The sequence below is a fragment of the Tenrec ecaudatus genome, chromosome X (assembly GCF_050624435.1).
Source record: "Tenrec ecaudatus isolate mTenEca1 chromosome X, mTenEca1.hap1, whole genome shotgun sequence".
Lineage (NCBI taxonomy): Eukaryota > Metazoa > Chordata > Mammalia > Afrosoricida > Tenrecidae > Tenrec > Tenrec ecaudatus.
In genome coordinates this window covers 89895161-89920049 of record NC_134548.1, presented here as the reverse complement: position 1 = coordinate 89920049, position 24889 = coordinate 89895161, and the positions used below count along the sequence as shown (strand labels likewise).

The 24889-nt window shown below is 35.6% G+C and overlaps 1 protein-coding gene and 1 pseudogene across 2 annotated transcripts in view; one reads left to right on the top strand and one right to left on the bottom strand.

Annotated features, from left to right (window-relative positions):
- HDX (highly divergent homeobox) overlaps positions 1 to 24889 on the top strand; it is a 246619-nt gene that overhangs the window by 74771 nt on the left and 146959 nt on the right. The window lies entirely within an intron of this gene.
- On the bottom strand, positions 6498 to 7261 carry LOC142434712 (DBIRD complex subunit ZNF326 pseudogene; annotated as a pseudogene).

Here is a 24889-nt window from a genome sequence, read left to right as displayed (position 1 = left end):
TGCTGGAAGGTAGTTTATTATTTCATATAGTTAATACTTAAATAAAAACAATAAAAGAGGTCCACAAGATTAGATCATGCTATAAGAAAATTTTAAAATACTGGTGAAAAAACATTAAATAATACCTGACCAAAAAACCTGTCATTTAAGATATCTCCATATTACTTCTTGATTGGCATCCTCATTTGCAATATTCTTTGCTTTTATCCAAGCATCATGGGCTGTGTGATTTATCCGTAACCATCTTTTCACTGATGGAGTAGGATCTCATTCCTTTAGAGGTAGGCCAATTAGACAATAGCCATTGTGCTTGATGTATTAGAAACAAGCAACATCTCTGAATATATTATGTTCATTTTTAAATGATCCCTCTTCACTTCTACTGAATTTGCAGTAATTGTTCTGCCAATATTTTAGCTTTTTGGACACTTTCAGGCATGGCATAATTCACTCAGTATTTCTTGGGAATTTGGGACATCAACAAAGCTTAAACGAATGACAGCATATCACTCTCTGGTTGTTTGGCACATGTTTTTCTTTATCTTATATGTTTTCTGAAGTAACAAAAACAAGGTAATAAAAATGTAGTATTTAACAAAAAGTGTAACAAGTTTTATGAAATGGATATTCATCTAACTTTTTATACTCATGGATGGAATGAGCATTATTACTGGTGCTTAGAATATGCTGTTGTTTAGTTAAGTGTTTAAAAAGAGTAAAGTACATAGGCACAGATAGCAACTGGAAACACAGGGAATCCAGGACAGATGACTCCTGCAGGACCAGTGGTGAGAGTGGCGATGCCTGGAGGGTGGAGAGAATGTGGGGTGGAAAGGGGGAACTGATTACAAGAATCTACATATAGCCTCCTCCCTGGGCGAGGGACATCAGAGAAGAAGGTGGGGGAGGGGTGACGTCGGACAGTGTCACATATGACAGAATAATAATTTTTGAATGATGAATTAATTTATGAATGATGAAGGATTCATGAGGAAGGGGGAATGGGGATGGAGGGGGAATGAGCAGCCAATATTAAGGGCTCAAGTAGAAGGCAAATGTTTTGAGAATGATGATGGCAACAAATGTACATATGTTCTTGAGACAATGGATGTATATATGGATTGCGATAAGAATTGTACGAGCCCCCAATAAAATGAGTTTTTTAAAAAAGAGTAAAGAATGTAAATTTATGATTTATACAAGAGAACCCTGATTACAGGTACCATTTTATCAACCAATTCACAAAACTTTACAAGTAATTAGGTATTTGTTCTGCTGAACTTGTGCGAACTGGCTGAATCCCACCACTTGAAGTAGCCCGGTGATCTGGGCCTCTAGCAGAAAAGAATTTTCATTATCATTATTAATAGTCATTTTTTAAAAGAGAATCTAATTATTCTATGTTTTCTCCTTCCTAAAGAATGCTTAAAACAACCTTGAACCATACTATAAGATCTTCCTAAACTCCTTTTCATTCATCTATTTTTTTAAAAAATATTTTTATTGAGGACTCATACAGTTTTTATCACAATGCATACATGCATCCATTGTGTCAAGCACATTTGTACATTTGTTGCCATCACCATTTTCAAAACATTTTCTTTCTACTTGAGCCCTTGATATTGGCTCATCATTTTCTTCCCTCCCTCTCCCACCTTATCTCTCTCATAAACCCTAGATAATTTATAAATTATTATTTTTTCATGTCTTACACTGACCGATGTCTCATCTATTCTTTTATATTTATTTACCCCTTCTATGTTCTGGATAATGATTGTAACATAAGATTTACCATTTTTGAGTGCCTACCCTGTGCCAGACATCATTAGGCTCTTTATATATATTCTATCTCACTTAAATTTCATGATGATCTGGATAGATAAATCTATTATAAATATTTTAATTATATATCCAGGATCAAACATAGAAAATGCTAACCAGAATTCCAATTCAAGAAACGATCCTTTTGGTTTGTTTTTATGTTCCTTCACTATAAATCCTAACCTTTTCCAACCATATTAAAATATCAGTAAAACACAGAGTATAGGCCTTAATTTTTATAAAGCCACTCCTTAAGAACAGTTTAACCATTTTTAGTTTTATATATTTATAGTCTCTTATTTTTTCCTTGCAGAATTTTACAATGCTTACATGTGCTTTAAATATGAGGTGAAATAAAATGTGCATGAATTGTTGAATGGAAAACTTCTGCTTTGTAAACCTTCACCAATTCACGGCAAAAGTTCATTAAAAATTAAATTTATAGCATTAAGCTTAGAGTCAATTATACCTGAATTCAAATTCAAACCCTGGTATTTTCTACTTTTTTGACCCAAGGCATGTTACTCTGCCTCACTGAACTTTAGTTTCCTTTATTTTATAATATGGTTAATAATATCTACTTTACAAGAATGCTATGAACATGAAATGACATAATATTGGTAAGGTTCTATGTATCTTCCTTGGCACATGAACTTTCTTGTACATGACTTCATAGCTTCAAAATTAATAAAACTTTAATAGTTCAGTTCTTCTTTATATTTAACTTCAAACAAAATATTTCAAAGCTCACAATTACCATAGGGTAATTGAGGAAGAAATAACATGCAATTCTGGGTGGGGGAAGACTAAAGATAATCTTTGATCTTAATCATAATTTATTTATTAAACACCCATATGTCCCTGATTATATTATATCAAACTACCTCCGGTAGATAGAACTGAAATAGTACTAAGGTACTATTACTGTTTGCAGTAATTTCTTCAGACATAACTCTGCTCTACCTTTTAAAAAATTAGCTGAGCATTAGAGAAACCAAGGCAACTAGAGGAAGTGGAGTTGATGAAGCATAAAAGATAAAATTGAAGATATATTGCCAGCTCTTGTTTGATTAGGACTTAGAAGAATAGAAATGATGGTCATTTTGGTAATTTTCTAGTTATCAATCTAGTATGGCATGGGAGTGCAAGTGGAAATGTGATCTGAGCATGTGCTGAGTACGCGCAATATTTGGGGACTGCGTTTCCCAGAATCCCTTGCAACTCCCAGTAGAAATTCACACTCAAACTTTACAACAGCCTCTTTTTTGCGTGAATATTTAAAAGCCTGTTTTCAAGGTGGGTAAGCAGAGATACACCAGAGAGCTAGTCATTCAGGCTGGTGTGCTGATTTCTCTCTGTACCAGAAGATTCTTAATAAAATATCTCTATGGGAAAACCCCATTCTGTGCCTCTCAATGTAAATCTTAATTTTGAGAAGGCAAGAACCTGAACCTCCAGTAATAAAACTGGAAGCAAGCAAGCAAGCAAGCAAGCAAGCAAGCAAGCAATCTGTTGTTTTTCCGACTCTGAAATAGAGACAACTCGCCTTTTCTCAGTCATAGCAGGCATTTTCAAGCCAAGGTGTTATTCTTTGAGGACAATCTGATTCCAAGCTATCTCTAGGAGGAAAAGAACAAATAGAGAAATCCTAGCAGATGCTATGAAGTGGAAATCAGCTTTATTTTGGAGTTATCTGGAAATATCATGTTAAAAATTCAATCGGTAGTCAGGAAACTGGCAGAAAGTAGCTATGCCAGGATACAACAGTTCAGTTTCATTAAAAAAAAAATTCTTCAGGATAACTCACCCCTTGAAGCCAGATTTCAAACACATCGTCTTTGATGTGCCATTTACTTTTCATGTTATTTTCTACCAGATCACCTGCTTATAGTTCGTCCTTTGTGATGATTAAACTTTAAATTAAATCATATATGTGACAATATTAGACTTTTGGAAGAAAACTATGGCAAACATAGGATTAATTATTGGAGTATTCTTGTGCTTTGTTAACTGACTACATTTCCATCTCACATGGATTTCAAATGGACTTGGAGGTCAATAGAAGGATAGTACTTTGAGTTCTCTTTAAAAGGTATTTTATAAATAGAAATTATTTTCATTAGTGTAAGTGCCTCGGTAGTATCCTCTATTTTCTTCCGAATTTGTAAACTTTGTTGTATTTAAAATATAAACATGAAAGTTTATAGTTAAAGAAACTAAAAAATATGGCATACTAAAGCAAAGTAAATTGTATTTTCATCTGAGGATATAGATAACTGTATTATTGAATAAGCTGGTAAAATAACTCTATGGCAAGTACTCACCATTAAAAAACAAAGCAATCTGCTTGTGGAGGAAGTTACAGGGATCTGTTTTTTAAAAGCCGCTTTATTGGCATATAATTCCCATATCATAAAATTCAGTAGCTCAATCATATTTTAAAGGGTTATACAGTCATCTCCACAGTCATTTTCAGAACATTTACTTCTCTCTTGTACTCATTGTCATCAACACTTCACCTCCCCGCTACCTCCCCCGCCATGCCTCCCAAGAAACCATCAATGTAGTCACTGTGTCTGTAGCTCTAGCCATCCTGGAGTCATAGATAGAAGAACATAGAAAAATACAGGAAGGCAAGCACTCCATTGCACTCTGCAGGAGAGCAAAGCTATTCACCTCCCTAGGCTATGGTCAGAGGGGACTCACCTGAGGCTGCATCCAGGTGTGACCCTGCTAATGGATTTCGGGCTCCCACTGTTATGCATAGCCTTCTGTAAACTGGGTGCTCACAATTTAACCTCTAATACCATTCCCTCTTTCAGATTTGGGTTTTATTATCCACAGTTCTTGGATCACACAGGCTGGTGTGCTTTTTCCGTGTGGGCCCAATGGATAGCACACTCAGATAGCTGCTTGTTCAAAGACAAACATTTAAGAACCCAGATGCTATTCTTCCTGATAGCCAGCCCTATCCTTTTTCTCTGACACACTTTGCTTTAGCACCCATATATTCAGTGATCTCTTCATGAGGGTGAACATCACACAGCACCTAAGAACTGATTGTTTTCAGACTGGGGCTAGAATTGGGTGTAAACCCCAAATTCATTCACATATCTACTATATTATATTGTCTATGCTTCACTTGAGAGACATCATCATTTTGTTGGTAAGAAAACATTATCAATCATCCTCCTAGGGCATAAGATAATTATATTGATAGTGTCTTTAATTTAGCCAATGGTATTGAATTTAAAACACTTTAAAGCAAAGGACGTTATATAAGTATAGGCGAGCTATAAAACACAATATATAAATTGTTGACTTGTACAGATTAAACTTTTAAGTGATTGAACATTATTTACCCAAACAATGGGGATTAGTGATAGAGTGAAAGTTTCAATAACATTCATGTACAACACTGAACCATACCTACCAGATTAATATATGTCATAATAAAACAAGGAGAGCATTAAAATACTAAATACAGTGATACCTCAGTTGTCAAACTCAATTCATGGCAAATTCTTGCTTGAATACCTAAAAGTTCACAAACTGAACGTATTTTTTCCCATAAGAAATCATGGAAAACCAAATAACTTGTTCTGAGGCCCAACAATACACTTATAAATTAATTTTTCAAGGCCTTTAAATCACTCTGGAGGTGTTTAGCTTTCTTGACTATCACTGCCTGGATATGCTATTGCCATCAAGTTGTTTCTGATTTATTGAAATTTAACTTTTCAACCTCTTTGATGGTCTGGGTTTTTTGTTTCATGGTTAACGATTTCACATCTTTTGCTATATTAACTGCTTGAAACAGTTTTTTATCCCCAAATATTAATAATGGCAACTTTGCCATGTTGTATTCAGCCATCAAATCAGATAAGTGGCATTCTGATTCAAATTTCACTCTTTAACTCTATCCTGTGTTCACAGTTTTCTTCTTAGCTTTGCTCCTCCTGTGACTAACTTTCCTTTTTTTTTTGGTAAAAAACATTTTATTGCTACAAAGGGAAACATGGTCACAAAAAGGCTTTAACCATATCTTAACACAAATTACTCTATTAAATGTCCAGTGCAGTAAAAAATAAATACACAGAGCACAAAATACTTTGACAATTTATCTTCTCAAGGCTAGAGATTCAAAATTAATGCACACTTGAATATTTACTCCCAAGAGCAGCATTTAAGTCCAAATGATTAGAATAGATATACTAACAATACATATCTATTATCCTTAACAGTAATAATCAAAATGAAGCTTAAAATTATAATTATTCAGATCTGAGTTTTGTAGCTATAAAAATCTAATCAAAATTGTCCTATCATTATTGAACAAATGCCAAACATTAAAAATTATATGAAAAATATTAATGTGTGGAATGCATCAATATGGGTCTTGATTAATTTTTAAGCTCTTAAAATCCTTACTTTCTACATATTAGAGCACAGTAGGAAGTTAAAGCTCCATTGGAATCTGACAATCTTCACGCTGGTCAACAGACAAGTTGGCAGGTTCTTCCTTTACACCCTCCTCTCCTTCCTGAGTTCCCTCTACTTCTGCCAATCCTACTTTCCCTGCTCCTTCATCTTCTCCAGCGCCTCCACTTCTCCTTCCCCATCTATTTCCCTCCCTCCCCCTGCTCCTCCAACATTCTCTACTTCTTCCTTTTTTGTCATCCAATTGGTACACCAATCTTTTCTTCCTCCTCTTCATCTCCTAGTTGATGTTGAACATGATCTTGAATTTCAAAAGAGTTCTCACTCTTAAAACATTATCTCTGACTGCACTGTTGGATTATATAAAATGATCGTAGCAGTCAAGATACTCGCTCTTTTATTTGTTCCTTATAAACCTGCTTAGCTCTGATGCGATCATGACATTTTCAGTGCTCCTTAATTAAACTACTTAAAGCAGGAATGTATGCTCTACATGCATTGCAGCAAATAGTATCAATCCGCATCATGTGATCACCTGCAATAAAACTTCCAGAGCACTTTTGTCAATTATTTTGCCTGCTTCTGTTACACTGTTGTGGATAAATGTCCTCTTGAATTTATTCACACATTCATATAAATATTCATAACTACTTTGTCAAATTTGGTTTGTTTCTGAGTATGGTCTCCAATGTTGCCTGATGTGAAGAACTTTCCAGATGCAGTTTAATATATTTTCTTCAAATGTTCAGAATTTATTAAATGAACAGATGAATGTCATTCTGTTTCCATGTCCATATTTCTCATTTTTTTCTCTTATACACATTTGTTTCCCTTGATGAGCCTGAATGCATCGTGTTTCTTTTTCTTCCACTTTAGAATCAGTTTTTTTTTATCTTCCAATTTCTGAGGCTTTTTTTGTGAGCTTGGGCCTCTTAATAAAGTTTCCACCAGGCTTATTGAATGGTTGCATTATTTTTCTACTAACTCTCTTTGAAGCCATGGTTATGATCCTTTACCCAAAGTGGGGGGAAAAGCAGTGACAGCTATGTTAATGCACTAACATAAGCACTGTATGTCGTCTGTGTGAGAGCGGTGTTTAGACCAAAGCCTTCACTCAAGGCAAGATGCAACTGGTGACTCACTCTAGCAAGTACAGGTTTTTAAAAGTTGGACTTTCTTTTGACGACTTACTGAGCAAAGTTATGAACACAAAGCACATTTTTTCAAAGGGTGCTGTTGGAATAGTGGAAAGTCTGAGCTCAGATCCATCAGATAACTGAGGCATCAATCTATATGATAAATCCAAGTCACCATTCCAAGTGCATCCTAAAGGCAAGAGGTCCGCACCAAAGGCCCATGATCACCAGTGCTATAACCTTGGGATAGCAGCCGTTTGGTTCTAAAATACTAGGGAGTTTCAGCCTTAAGACCCAGGTCTACAGGTGAGTTTGAGGTAAAGCCAACTTCAATTAGTGGGGTTCGTACGTTGTTTTTCATCCTATGGAGGGGTGTGCTCCTCAGAAGAACAGTGTAGGGTCCCAGTGTTATACAGCACATGGCCTGGGTCATCAAGAGCTGCATTGCAACTAGGTAAAAAAAATGTCCATGTACGAATATACTACCAGGCATATTCTCCCCTTGGGTTCAATATAAAGATTGTTAAGCATTTTTCCCTTGATGGGAGGTTGCTCCTCCCTGTTTACCCACTAACAGAATTGCCTTCAATGAGACATGTATACCCCACTATTCACATCCTGACTTGTAGGAGTGTCTGTTGATTTGGGAGTAACCTCAGCATAATGTTGTATGGCAGCAACTGAATGGCCTCTCCAGATGTCTGGATGTCTCTCCAGCAACTGGATGTCTCCCTCTCCAGACATCCCAGAAAACTGACCCCAGCTGAGGTGAGGTCTCCTCGGTCAAAGTGGTTTTTAAAGTGTAAACAGAGAGGGTGTGATAAATGCTTCATGGACCTGTTGCTTGGGATACCAAATTATAAGAATTTATGACCTCAGAGCAAGAAGCTTTTTTCTTGGTTTTCATTTTTATAGGGGTAGACTCCTACAGTATGCTTTTTAGTGCTTGACTGATTTAACGTAGCACAATTGTTTACAGTTCCTACCATTTTATGAGGGGATTCGGGGTTTCAGTGTTTTTTTATGGATGCATAATATTCCACTGTGTGTATATACCAGAATTCTGGTATCCATTCATCTACTGATGGGAATTTGGGTTGTTTCCAGGCTTTTGCTATTGTGGACTGTGCTGTCATAACATGAGGAGCATATGTCTGTTCATGTTCTTTCTGTTCTTGGGGAATATGCCCAACAGAGGTATTGTTGGGTCCTATGGTATTTCTGTTTCTACTTGTTTTAGATAATGCCATATTGCTTTCCAAAGTGGATGTACATGTTTGCAATCCAACAGTGTACAAGTTTCCATCCCTCCACATTTTCTCCAGCTTTTATCGCTCTCAGTTAAAAAATATATTGGCTAGCATTGTGGGTGTAAGATTGCATCTCATCATTATTTTGATTTGCATCTCCTGAATGGCTAGGGATGGCAAGCATCACATGTGTTTTGTTTTGTCATTTGTGTGTTTTAGGCAAATTCTGTTCATGTCTTTTGCCCACCTTTTAATTGAATTATTTTTCTTCTTGTTGTCATGTTGCATAATTCTATATATTTAAGTGATTCGTTACTTGTCTACTGTGTTGTTGCTGAATATTTTTTTCCCTATTCTGTGAGTCATCATTTTATTCTTTTGCTGAAATCTTTTTATGTCCATAAGTGTCTTATTTTTAATAGGTCTCAGTCATCTAATGTGTTTTCTGCTGTGAGTGAATCCTTTATTATGCTTGGTAATCTTTGCATGCGCTGCTATACTGCCCTTAAATTGGTCTCGATTTTCTCATTGATGATTCTTATAAATATGGGATTTACATTTGAGTCTTTAATCCATCTTGAATGTGTCTTTTGTGTTTCATTCTTCTGCATGTGTAGGTCCAGTTTTTCCAGCACCAGTTCTTGAATAGGTTGTCTCTTTCTCATTTAATATTTTTTGTCTTTTGTCTAAAATGAATTTTCTGTAGGTAGATGCTTTTATTTCTGGGTTAGGTGTGCATTTCCATTGGTCTGTGTCTCTGTCATTGTACTGGTACAAGGCTTTTTGGCTACTGTGACCGTGTAGTATGTTTTGAGGTTGGTTAGTGTGAGGCCTCCTACTTTGTTCTTTTTTATTAAGGAGTTCTTTGCTTATCCTTTGTTTCTTCTCTCTCCATATAAAGTTAGTTATTAGTTTACCCATTTCTTTAAAGAATGTAGTTAGGATTTATATTTAATTGTATAGCATTTGTAGATTGCTTTAAGTTGAATTTATATTTTGAATTTGTTGGGTCTACCTATCCATGAACATGGATATTTTCCATTTGTGTAATTCTCTTTTGGTTTCTTGTAGTAGTGTCTTGTAGTTTTCTTTGTATAGGTCCTTTGTTTCTTTTATTATGTTTATTCCTACATATTCATCTTTAGTGGGGGTATTGTAAATGGTATTTAAAAAATGTCTTTTGGGGGGATTTCTTTGTCAGTATGTAGGAATCCAATTGATTTCTGTTTGTTACACTTGTGTTTTGCCACTTTGTCAAATTCCTCAATTTTTTTGCAAAAAATATCTCTGTAGCGTCCTTGGAGTTTCCAAAATATAATATCTTGTCATCTGCAAATAACAAATTTCACTTCTTTGCCTATTTATATTCCTTTGATTTCTTTCCATTTAGTGATTCTGGTTAAGACTTCCAACACAATGCTGAATAGGAGTGTTGACAGGGAGCATCATTGTCTTAGTTCCCATTCTCCAGGGAGATGTTTTCTGTTTGCTGGCACTGAGCATGATGTTGGCCCTTGGTTTCTTGAATATGGCTTTTATTATGTTGAGAAATTCCCCTTCTATTCCAATTTTGTGGACTGTTTTTTATTAGGAATGGGTGTTGGATAATGTCAAATGCCTTCTCTGATCTATTGATATGATCGTGTGGTTTTTATTCTTTGTCTTGATTATGTGGTACTTTACATTTATTGTTTTCTTGTTGTTGTTTTTAATGTTGAACCATCCTTGCATTGTTGGTATAAATTCCACTTGGTCATGGTGTATATTTTTTGATACATTGTTGAATTGTTTGCCAGGATTTTTGTTGTAAATTTTTACATCTATTTTGATGGGGGATATTGATCTGTATTTTTCTGTATTTGTGGGGTCTTTTCCTGGTTTGGGTATCAAGTATATGCCCACTTGATAGAATTATTTTTGGGAATTTGCTGTCAACTTCTGTGTTTTGAAGTACTTTTTTATAGAGTTGGTGCTAGTTCCTTGCTAAAATTCTAGTAGAATTTCCCTGTGAAGCCTCCCAGTCTTTGGCTTTTCTTGGTTGAGAGTTTCTTAATAACTTCATTTCTTCTTTTGTTATTGGTCTGTGAAGTTTTCTACTTCTTTCCATGTTAAGTCTGATAGTTGGTGTATGTGTAGAATTTCATTTTTAGAAGTGTTATTCTTTTTATTTCATTTGGCTCTGTCCTGTTTTCAGTCTTATGATCTCTGATTCTAGATATTTATATATTATTTTTTAAGTTTTCACAATGTTTACTAAATCCTACACTACATCAGCACTATCTCATTTTATAGCCATCTTCCTATGGTGAACAATGTTTAACCAATGAAAACAAATCTTACATCAATGTACTGATCTTCTGCAGACTGAAGAGTAAGAAAACAGCTCCACAGAACACTATAGAGACAAGCATACCCTTGCTAGGTGATTTCAAATAAGTGATGTTAGTTAGCAAACTGCATCTTTTAAGATTTAATACAGTAGAATTAGTAGTTCCCATATCATATTTTAATTATAAGTGCCTTACTGAAATAGCATTGACAGTTTCACTGACATTCAAAAAATAAAAGGTGGACATGAAACGTCAGTAAAAGAAAATAGAGGGAATGGCGGGAGGGGATAATATTGTTATTGAGGTAAAAAGTTGAACTAGTCTAGGCACTTAATTGGAAAAGAAGAGATGAACTACGGATTTTCAAATAAATAATTTATTAGTTTAAAACAACAGATTCTTTTGAAATTCAAAGTTTACAAACTGTAACTTTAGTACTTCAATAGTACCAAACCTCGATCACAAAAAGCCACAACAGATAAGATTGTATTGCTGGACTTCATTTCACAGTAGGTGGTGGACACAAGCAATCTTCCTTACTATATCTGGCAAATACCTTCACTCAGGGCATTTTTAATAATGCACATTTAAAAAAAATCATCTTACAAATTGTTCTGTAAACCAAATTGACAATTGCATGGAAAACAGCAGTTAGAAAATAAAAGCCAATGTAAAAAGACATGTTAAAACCATGAGATTGCTTACTACAATTTGGATAATTCTCAAATTTTATAGTTTTCTTACTGCATCATCAATGTCAGATAGCTGTTCCTTCATCTGGTTTCCCTGCTCAGGGTTTAAAGAAATGCTTTTTCTTGTTTTCATTTCACTTTCTTGATCCATTCAATATTCTCTAATATCAATTGGGACTTTCCCTTGGAAGTCGCAAACACTGACATACCATACTACATTTTCCCAATTTGGAACATGTTATCATCTCTGCTACTGCTGTGACTCTGCATGGAGGATGCCAGGGCTCTGGAAATTTCCCCAGTCTTTTGCTTTTCTACAAGTTGTTTTCCTGGAGCAACTTGCTTTATTCTATCAGAATCACTGACAGATGAGCTTGAAGAAACAAAATCATTTGATTTAGGCATTTCTCTGTGCAGCCAAATGGTCTCCTGCTTGCCCACTTAATATTTGCATCTTCACTTTTTGTTACCCCTTTGTTAAATTTGCCAGGAAAATGTATGTCACTTTGTTTATTCTTTCAAAGAACAGCTTCTTACTGATTTTACCATTGTTTTTCGTTATCTAGTTCATTTATTTCTCCTCTAACTTTTATGAATTCTTTTTTTCCCCTGGATGGTGAAGGGTTTATATTGTTGTCCTTGTTCAAATTGTTGGAGGTCTTGTGTTAAAGTTTGATCATAGATTTATCCTCTTTTTTAATGTGTGCACTGATTGCTAGAAAATGTCCTCTGATTTTATAAATCACTGTTTTTCCTATGTCCCATAGGTTCTGGTATTTTATCATTCCGGTTTGTCTCAAGGAATCTCTTAAATTCCTCTCAAATTTGGGATAATGCCCAGTCTTTTAAAAAACAGTTTTATTAGCACTTCATCTACGTTACAATTCAATAATTTAATCATAATAAGAAAAGTTGTACAATTGTCACCATATTCAATTCTAGAACAGTTTCTTCTTCCTTGTAGTCAGTGTTATTTATGTAATTTTTTTCTAATTGTGGCAAAAATAAACACAACTACCCAGTATTTTTTTAAGTAGTGTGTGGTTGAGTCTCCATGTGTTTATCTTTATGTTTCTGTTCTTTCTTTTGTTGATTTAGAGTTATTTAGCTTTGTGGTCTTAAAGGATGGGTTGTATAATATGTATATGTTTGCATTTGTTGAGTTTTGATTTGTGACCTAACATGTCATTTATGTACCATGTGTGATGGAGAAGAACATGAATTTTTTGTTATTCATTGGATTATACTTATAAATCTAGGAGGTTGAGCTATTTGATTGTATTCTTCATCTCTTCTATTTCCTTACTGAATTTCTTTCCTGTTGATCTATCTTTCCTTGAAAATGGTGACTTTTCTTTTCAGCTCTTTTAGGATTTGTTTGATGTATTTCAAGGATCTTTAATTAGGTGCATATGTATTTATTATAGCTATATGTTCCTGGTTTGTTGATCTTTCGATAATTATGGAGTATTCATTCTTGTCTCTTATTATATCATTTACATTGAAGTCTATATTGTCAGAGATTAATCTTGCTAATCCTGCTTTTTATTTATTTTTTGGTTGCCATTGGCCTGTGAGGTGAATGTGATAACCACCACACTACAGAAACCCTGTTGGTTGCCATGGGCTTGGTAAAAGTTGTTATCATCTTTGAGTTTCATTCTGATTTTGTATGTGACTTTGAGGTGTATCTTTTAAAGGCAGTAGTTTGATGGCTCTTTTTCGTAATCTTGCACGCTACTCATTGTCTTTGGATTGCTGCATTTAGTTCATTGACATTCAGTGTTATTGATAAATAATAACACTGGATTTGTTGCTTTCATTTCATAGTATTTGTGTTTGGCACTTTCGGTGAGAAGGAGTCAGGGGTGGTAGTCATGTCTTTGTTCCCCCTCTAGATCCTCTTTGTTTTGGGTGATGTTTTCAATGTGTTGGTTTCTGGGTGGTATTGCTCATTGTGGTGGTCTCAAGTTTGTGTGCTGTTGTTTATTTCCTACCATAGAGATACATTTTTTTTGTAATGCTGGTTTACTTTGATGAATTCTTTGTTTTTCCTTGTTTGGAATTACCTTTATTCCTCCCTTGTATTTTATGGATAATTTTTCTGGATACAAGATTCTTGGTTGGCAGTTATTTTCTTTCAAACATGTTGTTCCATTGTCTTTTTTCCTGCATAATTTTTCCTTTGTAAGGGACTTCTTTTTCCTTTAGCTCCTCTCAAAATTTTCTCCTTTCTCTTGGCATTGAACTATTTGAATACTATATGTTTTCATGTTTTCTTTCTGGAGTTTATCCTGTTTGGTGTTATGTCTGCTTCCTGCATAGTTATTGTCTCTATTTTTGTGATATTGTGGGATATTATTTCTGTTATCTCATTGTTTAACTGTGGGTTTCTATAGGTTGTGAGGTTTTTAGTATCTTAATTTCTTCCTTTGTTTTCAAGAGTGATGTCCAGATCTTATGTGGGGTCCTAAAAATCATTCTATTTTGGTCTATTTCTGGTGTTTCCAGGGCCTGTTTTTCATTGGATTTGGGTAATTTTCAGTTGTTAGGGTTTTTTTTTTATTATTGATTTTTCCTTACCGCTGTTGACTGTTGTTTCTGTGGCATGTTGGTGCAGCTGTAAGTAGTGTGTGGGCTGTAGGGTTGTGTAAAGAAGGTTGGATCTTTGGGTTACAGGAGAAAGTTCTAATAAGAGCTGGATATAGTATTCTTTGGAGAAGAAAAAGAAGTGATAGAGTTGGGTATGTAATGGCAAATGGAGCTCGGAGCACAACAGTGGGATATAAATGACACTAGTAATAATTGGTAGTCTTCTGGGAAATTTTTATATATATATGTATATATGTGTGTGTATATATATGTGTGTGTGTGTGTGTGTGTGTGTATGAAAAGGAGGTTCTGAGAGGTGCAGTAGTGCTTGTTCCTTAATCTTGAAGTGAAAGCAGGGTCTTGAGACAGTGGTGGGTAGGGTAGGTGGCTAGTGCAAACTGGTACACAGATATGGTTATGTTATGATGAAAGAAGTATGCATAGGCTAAGGTACAGAGGAGTCAAAAACATGTACCTGTATTGGGTGACTTGTTCTTAGAGCTAAATATATTTAGCTTCTTGTCCAAGGAACCTTGTCTCAGTTGCCCTCTGAGTTTCCTCACTTAAGAGCAGGGAGTTGTCCTATTGTGCACCAAGAGAAATAATTGTCTGTCCTACTTGATTGTGTTTGGGAGAGGGGTGCTGCCACAGGTTTGTGGTGAGAGTCCTGAGGTTCAAAATTGTACACTGATCAGTCTATGATAGAATTCAAGAAGTATGCACAAGATGAGGGGAAAAACATTTAAAATGTGTGTCTTTTTTGAGTGGGTAATTCGGAGAACTGAAAATTCTTAGCTCTTTGTCTGAGAGCCATTCTCTCAGTTTCTCTCTGGCTTTCTTCCCTCTTTGCCATATTGTGCTTTTGGAGAAAGGAATGTGATGGAAGTATCGGTCCCACCTGATTCTGTTTGGAAAATAGGTGCAGCTGCAGTTTGTGGTGAAATACCTGAGGTTCACAAATGTACTCTCATCAGTGTTATGTATTGAAAGTGGATGTCATCAAGCTTTTCTGTCTCGGAGAAAAGCTAACAAGTGTCTCCGGAATGCGTTTCCACAACAACAGAGGTAGTCACACAAGTAAGACATCAAGATAAGACAGTATTGAAAGAAAGTAAGCAGAGCAAAGATTTAATAAGCAAAGTACACTTGAATCATGAAGTGAGTCAGCTCGTGATTTGGGGAAGATGATGACGTGCAGGGGTACAACATTGGATTTGATAGGGTTTGGGTGGCAGGACTTCGTTGGCTCACCTCAATCCCTATCCTGCTCATTGTTGGACATGACCAGTGGAATGGATCAGACGAGGCAGTTTGGGATAAGGCATCCAGACCTCTAATTGACACTGACCTTCCCCCCTAAAGAGAACAGAATTCTGAATTCATTCAGGATATTGGGCACTGACTGATGTGGCTACATAGGACTGAGATAGTACACAGGATCTAGATATATATTTTTTCACATTCCTTCTCTTCATTTGCCCCCAAATTGTTAGCAGCATGGTCCACCATCAAGAATGGATTGAGTCTGTACCAGTTCATCCCCATCACTTTTACATGGAATTGCTGAAATCTAAAAGAGAAAAACTTGACCATCAGGTTAAAGATTCATGGGCTGAACAACAGAAGGCAGATAGCTTGTTATTGTCTGCAGGAAGGGAGGCAGCTACTGTTTTTGAACAGATATTCTACTAGTAATGGTTCAGGTCCCCAAAATTGAAGAACTCTAACTGCCACCTGGTTCTTTTTCTGACACATGTAGCAAAAAATGGTTTTTCTAGGTCAGGGAATCCTTGTGGACCTTAATTAAAGCTTGTGTGTGACTTAAAAAGCTTTTTATCATGCCATGCCCCAGTCTATCTCTTTTAATTTTCCCTTTTTAAAGAGCCTCATGAAGGCCTTGTGGTGTTCTAGAGTTTTGGATCCAAATCCTGCAGTAGTCTTTGATTCCCTAGAGGAACATGGTAGGTTTGGGAATGAGGTTACTTGTGCCAACAGTCTCAATAAAGAAAAAAAATCTCTCTCTAATGGGGCATTTAGAGATGCAGGAAAAACCAAAAAGTTGTAGGAGAATGAAGAACCCTTCCCACATACAATAGAGAGGTGAGAAAGCTTTTTGATGGGGATTCATCAATGCAAACTACTTGGAGGAAGGCAGAGGTTAAGAGACCACTAACCTATTTCAGTACTAAAAAGTAGCTTGAATGTCCAGCAGAAAGTGGATGGACTTATTGGCAACATTTTCACATACCCAAGGTTCCTTGAGTTTGATGTCACCAATGTCACCTGAGATCTTGGGAGCTGAGGTTATATCACTAGTTCAGCCTTTACCATGATTAATTTATGGTATTTGTGGGCCAGATATCCTAGGCTCCCACCCTGGAAACAGGTGGAAGAAGGCTTCCCTCCCTGCCCACCTGCCCTCCCCCATTTCATGGGGGAACTACTTTGCAACACAGTAACTGAATATGACCTGGTTTCCCATAGCTGTAGCATGTAACTCGGGCCAAAGGCCTATGGACTGCACTGGCTACTCGCCTTAGGGTTTAGGGCCTAAATTGGCTCTAATAGCAGCCCTAAGAATTTTGGTCTTTTCTCTTTTTTTCCTCTAAGTCTCAGTTGTTTTATACAGAGAAGGACATCTTAAAGACTTCATTTATGTCATTTTACAGTCCAAAAGCTTTATACTTGAGCTCCGTATGGATATCAGTGGCTGGTTGGTTAATTTAAAAAAGTGTCCCCAAAACAGTTTTCCTTTTGGTTGATTCTGAAGCTAGCTTAGTAAACTTCTGGAGCACCTATACTAAGCTAACTCTGAATGGAACAGGTCTTTCTCGCTTCCTTCCTTTCCCTTCCTTTCCTCCTCCTCCTTTTTAAAGTGATTTCTGTCAACTTAGACCGATTCATTGGTTTATCTGAATGTCTTTCATCTTTTCAGTACGGTAAGTTTGAATATGATATGCTGTCCCATTTGCCTTGGCTTTCCTTTCTTGGTAGTTTTACTGTGGCTCTTGCTCAGGGACTGCAGTATCCCATACTTTCCCCTACAGACCTACTGGTGGTCTTGAACTGCTGGCCACCCCTTAATTCACTAAACTGCCTGCAGCTTTCTGGGAATAATAGCTTTTTCCTTAGACTCAAATAGTTTAAATTACAGTAAACTCTTTTTAAGTAGTTACTTACATACAGAGAACACTTTTAAAATACAATAGTCTCACATAAATATGTTAACGAAATATAATCACCATAATTTATTTAGTGGTTCATTTCTATTTGGGATCAGCTGTAATTAAAAAACCCCATAATCCTTCAAAGTTCCAGAAATCTTGAATCTGTTTGATGTGCTCCAAGTTCAGGATCTTAGTCCTTTTAATAAATTCATTATGTCTTCTATTGTAGAAAAAATTTGGTTAAATGTCTTATATCTTGCACAACACAAAAGTTTATCTGTAAATGACAAATCTTGATATGACTATGGTTAAACAATGCTCATATATATATATGAAAAATGTCAGTGGAAAATTTACAAACCCATGCAAAACTAAGGCTAACTAAGTGTCAGAAAGAATGTTAGACAGTAAGAAAGATCTTAAAATATAATACTTAAAAGTTTCAGATGTAAAATTGAATTTAAGTTACCAGTTCCTTTGTCATTGTTGCTCCATTGTACCACTGAGAAATAATTGGAGTGGTCTACTTGAAATCTTTTCTGTACTTTTTTTTCTTCTGAGTAAATCTAATTAATTGGATAATTAATATTTACTTGAACTGATCATGCTATAAACCTGTCATGATATAAGGTTTTAGGTTCACCTTACTTAAACACTTTAAAAAGTTTATAATCTTATTCCTATTTAATATCACTCATGTAACCTTTTGTGATGTTTTCATCTAGTAGCCTAGAATGCACTGAATTCTTTCCCATGGATTCAACCACACCAAAATGCTATATTTTACTAAATGAATATGACACACAAATTTTAAAGAAATGAAGGGATACACTGAATTTAAAAAGCAACAAATTAATAATGTCAATTTTCTTAAGATTGTAAGTAAACAGATTTAAAAGGAAAAAGTTAGTAATCCAAATAATTAAAATGATCTTTTAAAGTAAAAATGATAATTACAAGATGTAAATATCTAGTAGAGCAATCAGATAAAATAGTAAGAGTGACATTTGTGATGTTTGAACAATATCATTGGATGCCTTAATGACAATGTAAATGTAATAGTCTTAGATAGACCACCAGGTCAAATGATCTAGACATTATGTCTGCTCTACACCAATGTAGAAGATTATGAAAAAAAAACTTTACCTGGTAGGGGGATATACCATGATCAGAAAGGCTAATTTCTCAGGACAAAGCTTATCCATTGCATTCTAGATATACTCACCTATACAATTTCCCCAAATGTGGGTAATTTCATAATTTGTAGGAGTAGAGGACTGTATTTACACTCTCCCCTATGCAATAAATAAATAAATAAATAGATAGATAGATAAATAAATAAAATGGAGGGGGGGAAGTAATGAAAAACACAATTCCAAGAACATTGGTGGGTAGAGCAATGCAAATATAGCATACAGTTAGACTAACTACAGAATAGTAAGTAGGTTTAGGTTACAATAAGGTTGACTTGTTAATAATGATATAATATTATTGACTTGTCAATAATTATCTAGCATCTGCCCTTTTTTTGTTTAACCATATGGCTTGGTAAATGAATCGAACTTTTACCTGGAAGCCAAACTATTTAAAGAATGAATTAGATTTTGAAACCAATAATCAAAGATTTTTTTCTTCCGTCCAATGGCAAGGAACATAATTTTTGTTAATACTATTTAATACTCTTCCTCCCCCAAAACAAATTAATTGAACTTTAAGTCAAAAAAGTAAAGTTTTGGTTATATATAATATATTTTTCATTAATAAGTTCTCCAAACATTCTATCATATCTACTTATAATAACCTTTAAAAATTAGGAATAATTTAAAAATCACTACAATATGTAGTGGACTTTAATACAGCGACATCTTTTCTTTTTTAAAAAAAGTATATTACTTCCAATTACTACAAACATTTGCAAACTCGGTTTCATATTGGCAAGTAACTTAAGAGATCTTAATTCTAAAGTTGTTTATGAACAGCTTCACTTGTTCTTTATAGTATTAAAACAGTTTGATTCATAAGCATGCACATGTTACAAAATCAAAGTTGAGTTCTTAAGGAAAGTATATTTATATACACTTTGCTTAAGTATCCTCAAATTTGAAACATATTTTCCTAATATTATGTTCAGAAAGCCTTGCTATACCAATTAAATAGTGCATTTTTTCAAGGGCTGCCTTATTAAAAACATGAAGCCATTGTTAATAGAGGAAAAAAGAACATGGAAAATGTTTCTAAAGTCACAATTTCCAAAATAGAGGTTTACACACATGTGGTATCCTGGTGGTCACCATCTTAGGTAAAATTGGAAACAAAGAATAAGCAACAGTAGTTAGAAAATATGGTATTGGTGATAGAAACAAAACTAGAGGTCATATGATAGAATTTTTCAATACCAATGATTTGTTCATAGCAAATAGCTTTTTCCAACAACACAAACTTTAAAGTACAATGCTGTTTGTGATAGGTTTATATCTATCCACTTTCTAGGAAATACAATCAATATAACTATTATTCAAATTTATACATGAACTACAAAAACTATTAAGAAATTAAAGAATTCTACCATCAGCTTCATCAATACAAATTGATTAAACCTGCAATCAAGATGCATTGATAATTATTGGGTATTTCAATGCAAAAGTTGGAAACAAAGAGTAGAAGTTGGAAAATATGGACTTGGTAATAGAAATGAAATTGGAGATAACATAATAGAATTTTACAGGACCAATGACTGGTTCATAGCAAATACCCTTTTCAACAACAGAAAAAAATGACTGACTGTAGTCATGGACTTCTCCAGATGTAATACACAGAAATCAAATTGAGTACATCTGTGAGAAGACATAAAGGGGAAGCTCAATATCAACAATTACAATCAAGCCAAGGACTGAGTGTGGAACAAAACATCAACTGTTCGTATGTAAATTCAGCTTAAAGCCAAAGAAAATTCAAACAAATCCACAAGAGCCAAAATACAACCCTGAGTGTATCCTAAAAATTTGAGAACATTTCAAGAACAGGCTTGACACATTAAACACTAATGGCATAGGCCTGATGAGCTGGGAGAGGACATCAAGAACATTGTTCATGAAGAAAACAAAAAGTTATTTAAAAGAATGAAAAAGAATAGATCAAAGTGTGTGTTAGAAGAGACTCTGAAACTTTTTCATGGGCGCCTTCACAAATTCCCAACAGCACCAACTGCCTTGAGCTAGGTAATGCCTTTGGTTCAGATTCCAAACTACACTTTAAACTTCGGACTAGTTGACCTGCTCCTGTCTCTCCTCTAGTACCTGTGAACTAGGTCAATGAGTGTCAGTGGCCAGATTCAACCCACGCCTCTATTTTACTGCATTTCTTCCACTCAACAAGTGGATCCAAGTGGTCACCTAGCAAGCATTTCAGGCTGCCTGTAGGCTCCATAAAGTTTAGTCCTAGAGAGGAAAGCTCCTTCTTTGCTCCAAATTTTTCCAGCCCCAGGCACAAACCACTATTCAAAAGTCATAAAGGTCAAATGACTCCTTGTTTTCTTCAGTTTTTTTGTCAACAGCACTCTCAGCAAGTCTTTTCAAATGCAAATGTCCTGAGCACTCAAGGAACTGGGTAGGGCTTACCTTTTCTAAGCCTTCTTCTTTGCAGACATTTCCCATTAACTCATTTAACAGATCCAATTTAAAGGTGAAAGGCAGTGGTCTTATAAACGCTCTACTCATACTTCCCAATAATCATTTCTATTATGCATTATGTCAAAAACAACAGATAGAAAAAAGCAGTATAATCCTAGTATAGACAAATCCTAAACACCTTCTTAAAAGTCCAATTCAATCCTTATCTAAACTATCCCAGTCATATGTAACATGGTCTAGTCTCTGACTGCATCAAGCCAGGGCCAGGCCTTCTGTTAGCCATTTTGATTAAGTAGTGTGGCCCCAGAGAAGTTCAAGGGGTGATTTGGCACCCTGAACTCAAAATTTACATATATTTCATTCATTTTCACCATTTCAGTTAGTAATACCCAAAAGACAGCTTCTAGAAACCAATACCTTCACTTCCCATGTAATTTTCAGAAAACAACTGAGTAAACAACCTGGCACTATCTGATCTCTGGCTAGCCAAAGAAGGCTGAGGTCAGACATGCATCTACTCTCCATCTTCATGATTTACTTTTCTAGTTCCCAACTACTGGTACCATAATGTGTTAGACTGAGTCAGCTAGAGAAATAAAACCAGAAACCCACATATACAAAGAGTACTCAAAGGGAAAAAAAAAAAACTTGGGACCGCCTGCTGGTTGGTGCTGTCATAGTGTGCATTTTTCTTGCTAGGCAGGCATTGAGAAACTCACTGTGTGTTAGTGCACCCAGTGGTGTCACCTGGGAAGGCTCCCTCTGGTCACAGTGAATTTTTTCATAAAAGCAGTTCTTTTTTTGTGATGGCCAATTTAAGAGAAGAGCATGCAGCTATGAAATTTTGTTTCTTGTTTGGGAAAAACACCAAAGAAATGTTGTGATATTGAACACAGCTTACAAGGACAGTGTTGAGGAAAACTCAAGTGTACAAGTGGTTTTCTCGAATCAAAAAAGGTGAAATTCCGGTTGATGATAAACCTCGTTCTGGACGTCCTTCAATTTCCCAAACAGATAAAAATGTCTACAAAATTCATGCACTTGTGCTCAAAGACTGGCAGTGGACCATTGGAGAAATGGGGTAGTTATCTAGACAATCTTGATGCTCAGTTCAGTGAATTTCAATGCAAGATTTGGGAATGAAAAGGGTCACTGCAAAAGTTGTTCCTCGGGTTCTGGCTAACCAGGAAAAAGAGTGTTAAGTGGAAACATGCCATGTTTTGAAAGAACAACTTTGAAACTGCCCAGACTATATTTTTTCAAGGACATTACAGGTAACGAGACATGTTGCTATTTTTATGACCCCAAAAGCAAACATTAATTAAGTCAGTGGAAGATGCCATCATCACTTTGCCCCCCAAAAATCTTGTCATGTGACATCAAAGATCAAGTTGATATTCACTTGTTTGTTTATTTGTTTTTTATGTGAGGGGGATAGTGCATTTGGAGTTCATTCCACCAGGTAAGACTGTTAATTTAGAAGTTCTGAAAAGATTGCATAACCATGTGTGACAAAAAAGGACTGATATGTGGCAGATTAGGGGGACTGGTTTTGCCACCACGACAATGTACCTGCTCACTCAGCCATCTAAGTGCACCCATTTTTGGTAAAAAAAAAAAAAACCAGCATGCCTTTCTTGCCTCACACACCTTACTCACTTGACTCCACTCCATGTGACTTCTTTTTGTTTTTTCAAATGAAGAAGAACACGAATAAACAGTCATTTGATGACGCAGAAGAGGAGAAGAACAAACTGGAGGAAGTGCTGTCAGCCAACCAAACAGATTAATTTGAAAAATGTTTCCAAGAATGGAACAGCATATTTGACAAATGTATTAAGTGTAATGGAGAGTACTTTAAAGGTAATAAGGGTCTTTTAAAAAATAATTTAAATGCATAGCATTGGAACAAATTCCAATTTTTAGAGGGCACCATCTTGTATGTGTAAGAACGAGTGTTACATCAAGAAATAATTCTGTATCAAGATAATATCCCAGCCCATAAGTCCATCCTCAGACTCACACAGCCACATAAAATGATATAGAATGCAGGTAGATCACAGATCTGTAAGTACAATGTTGTGTGGATCCAAAGCCAGTGGTAATATCAGGATTCTGACAGCAACCAGGGTCAGCCAAGAGGAAGGTGAAGGCAGAGAGAGAAGGAGAGATTCCTAGGGCCCTTCTTATAAGAAGGCCAGACTCACAAGGGGGGCATCATCAGGCTGTGAGCTGATTGACAGGTTAAATAACACCCCTAATTTTTTTTTATATTTTCAAGTTGACAAGAAATTATGTTACTACCACAATTACCTAGGGTCAGAAAACCAAAAAGCAAGTAAATGCTCAGCATATCTTAAATTAATTGAAATAACTCATTGAAAAATTCAAACTTTATGTTGTGTGTTTTCTCTGGAGATAATGCTGAATGATGCAGGAAGCATCAAAAGAAAATGCAAAGTGTATATAGAGTAATTGTACCAAAGAAAGCTAGCCGACATTCCACTCATACAGAAGATAGCATAGCATATGATCAAGAACCAATGGTGCTGAAGGAAGAAGTTCACTGAAACATTAGCCAAAAACAAGGCCCCAGGAATTGATGGAATACCAATTGAAATGTTTCAACCACTTAATGAAGCACTGGATGCATTCATTTGTCTATTCAGGCAATTTGGAAGACAGTTACTTGATCAACTGACTGGAAGAGATCCATATCTGTACCTCTTTCAAAGAGAGGTGACCCAACAGAATGCTCAAACTATAGAACTATATGATTTCTATCACATACTAATATAATTTTGCTGAAGATCATCCAATGGTGGTTGCAGCACTACATTGACAGGGAGCTGGCCGAAGTTCAGGTCAGATACAGGAGTGACATGGAACAAGCGATATCACTGCTGATATCACATGGATCTTGGTTGAAACAGAGAATAACAGAAATATATTTACTTGTGTTTAATTGATTATGCCAAGATGTTCAAAACACTATGGATAAATTTGAGAATAATTGGAATTAAATAACACCTCATTTGCTCATGAGGAACTTGTACATGGATCAAAAGACATTTGTGAGAGAACAAGGGAATATCGCATGGTTTAATGTCAGGAAACGTGTGCATCAGGGTTGTATCTTTTCACCATATTTATTCAGTCTGTTTGCTGAGCAAAGTATCAGAGAAGCTGGATTATATGAAGAAGAGTGGGGCATCAGGATATGAAGATTTGTAGTATGCAGATGACACACCCTTGATTGTTGAAAGTGAGGAAGAATTGAAACACTTGCTGATAAAGTTTAAGGATTTCAGCCGTCAGGTGTGGATTAGGACTCAATGTGAAGAACACCAAAATCCTCACAACTGGACCAACATGATAATTGGAGAAAAGTATGGAGTCACCAAAGATTTTGTCTTGCTTGGATCCACAAATAATACTCATGAAAGCAGCAGTCAAGAGATGAAATAGGAAGTTGCATTCGGTAAATATGCTGCACAAGACATCTTTAAAGTATTGAAAAGCAAGGATATTACTTTGAGGACTAAAGTGTATCTCACCTAAGCTATGGTATTTTCAATTTGTCATATGAATGTGAAAGAATAAAGAACACCAGAGAAAAATATCTGCATTTGAATTATGGTGCTGAAGAATATTTAAAGTACCATGAGCTTCATTATGAACAAGCCTATCTGTCTTGGAAGCAGTAAGACCAAATTGCTACTCATAGGCAAGGACGGCAAGTCTTCGTGTTACTTACTTGGTGGCACAGGAAGGAGAAATACATTCCTGGAGAAGGACATCAAATATGTTCTTGATATATTCTCAAAATTTA